At 46.9% G+C, this 2,402-nt stretch overlaps 1 long non-coding RNA gene across 1 annotated transcript; it reads right to left on the bottom strand.

Moving 5' to 3' along the window:
• Window positions 1–258: 258 nt before the first annotated feature.
• LOC112456719 lies at window positions 259–1,728 on the bottom strand. The gene is made up of 3 exons (XR_003041004.1): window positions 1,504–1,728; window positions 1,176–1,273; window positions 259–920 (listed from the first exon to the last, which is right to left on the bottom strand). It is a non-coding gene; the product is annotated as an uncharacterized LOC112456719 (long non-coding RNA).
• Window positions 1,729–2,402: the final 674 nt, after the last annotated feature.

Raw genomic sequence — 2,402 nt, 5'->3', positions numbered from 1 at the left:
GCATAGATCCGGTACCGAGTTATATTGACCCGTAAATTACACCGACATTTAGCGTCAAAGGTCGCCTATATCTGCTCCCCAAGTCTCACTGATGCAACGTGTGTTCCGTCTCGTTGCCCAAATAAAGCGACAGGCATCCTTAAAACTGTCCAGATGCACCGCCCACCGCTGAAGCGATACGAGGCACATTTAAAAACGCGGTTTAATTATATTTTATTCTAATCTGATCAGAAATATATCTATAACGTTCCTCTTTACTTTATACAATTTACTTACCAGAGAATATTACATCCCGGAATCAAGTAATAAAATAATCAATCTTGCTAACAATTAATCTCGAGTAACTTTATTCCAACGAGGAGACACATGCTTCGGCTTAATTATCGAAAAAAATACTTGACCCCTAAAATTGCAAACAAACGATGACATTTAATCGAACTTTTCTTACGAATCGATAATCTCCAAGCTTGCAAAGCGATTGAAAAGTATACTCTCGTGGGGTTATTCGTATACGTTCCATTAGGATCACTTAACGTGCGCGGCACAAGTCCTTTCACGCCTCAGGAGGCAGGTTCCATCTAATTTAGGGATTTAACGATGTGTGGAAGAAAGATGAGCGAACGGTAAAGTTATCCAGTGTCTCGTAACTACCGGCGCGGCGTGCTCGAGGAATGCTCGAGCGCTTGGGTCCTCGAGCGATTTTTAAGGCGGCCTACCGTGCGACTTTCGCGCAAATTCGATACCGTTTCACCTTACAGTTTCGCAACGGCACGCGAAATGAAAGAAATTAGTATTGCTACATTATGCTCATTCCTCTTCTCACGCGCGGCAACGCGTTAATTTTATTGTCGCGGCGAACGCGAACATTTTTGAGGTCAACACACTCGTAACAGCTCGGAAAACGTTATTCCCGTTCCCACCTACGTGTAATCAAATAAAATCATTACAACAATGTAAATGTATATGAAACGAATTAAATTATACGGAGATCGTTGTGAAATCGAGCCCTCGTTTGCCTTATACGTCATATTATCTACGTTACGTCAATATATGAAATAATAAGCGTTGAAACAAAAGTTTCTTTAAACAAGTACAATTTTTATGGTACATTACTTTCTGAGATTTGTCATAATAATAAGTAAGTAAAATTATATAATAAAATTGATGCAACATACATTAAATCAATTGCAAGTGTAAATATTCTTGTCCGTACAATTTCAGAGAAGATGCTTCGTTATCAAACGCTTGACGGGTCTAATATCTTTTCTAATTTCTGAAACAAATCGAAAGTGTTAATCATCTCACAACTTTCAACGCTATTATTATTAATCACTAAATTAATAAGCTGTCTCTCTATTCTACGCAAACAAGAGATTTCAAACAGATCTTGTCCTCGTCTTTCACCAACATCTCATCACGAGATTTGTTTCTTTTTCTTTTTCGCAGATGCACATCACACAAAACCAGAGAAGTGTCTTTCGGGATATTATTTTTTTGCACTACCTGAAAGGCGACGACCTGCCAAAGGCTTAGGCTCCTCCGGAAATACCCGCTTTCTTCCCATCTCCCCGGACAGGTTCAATTTTTCTCAATTACCCACTCTGGCTTCGAGAAAAAACAATTCCGGATAAATTTCCCCTCTCGCCTCTCGGAATTTCCACCCACTTCTGCCGCCCACCTTCGCGGCTCTTCAACCAATACGGACGGCAACCTCGACGCAACGCTGACGGACGCGGGTCGCGGTGTGCGTTTGTGTGAAAGTGCCCGCCGTTCCCTCGGAGGCGAGCGAACGGCGAGTATGACGATGACGATAATAATAATAACAATGAAACGAGCCGCGCGGCCCGCGGACTGGGCAATACTGGCATATGCAACCGGAAAGGGTTACGCGGCCCCGTAGCCGTGTTAGCAAACAAACTGGTGGTCGCGCACAGGTGGACGGCCGCGTTTCGCGGGCCATCTGGCCGACGGTGTTTTCTCCGGGCGGGGGGAGGGGTCGCTTACCTCGGGGGGGCCTCAGCGCTCGTCCTGACGATCGTCCGAGGATGGCGGCAACCCGGACCGTGCGGCACGAAGCGAGGCGAACAACACCGCGGGACACGCAGAGGAGCGACGGGGAGCTAACGGATAACGGAGCGCATACGCGGCTGTCACCACACTGTCATCGTCGCGGATGGGATTCGACCACGCGCAATGTTACCAACCGACGCGGCCGGGGCCCCCGCGGTGTCGCCAATCATCACCAATCCGCTTCGCGCGGCGCTCGTGCGACTCGCGGCGGCCATGTTGCCTCGTCGAGCTCTCGCACCAGCTCTCGCGGTCAATTTCCGTCGGCTCCTTTTCGAAAAGCGAGCGAGGCTCTCGGCTCGCAATCCATATACCCTACGCTACATTATTTATGC

The sequence above is a fragment of the Temnothorax curvispinosus genome, unplaced genomic scaffold (genome assembly GCF_003070985.1).
Source record: "Temnothorax curvispinosus isolate PA1 unplaced genomic scaffold, ASM307098v1 QBEX01000646.1, whole genome shotgun sequence".
NCBI classification, from domain to species: Eukaryota; Metazoa; Arthropoda; class Insecta; order Hymenoptera; family Formicidae; genus Temnothorax; species Temnothorax curvispinosus.
The sequence above is the reverse complement of the archived record's forward strand: the minus strand, read 5'-3'. Positions and strand labels throughout refer to the sequence as shown.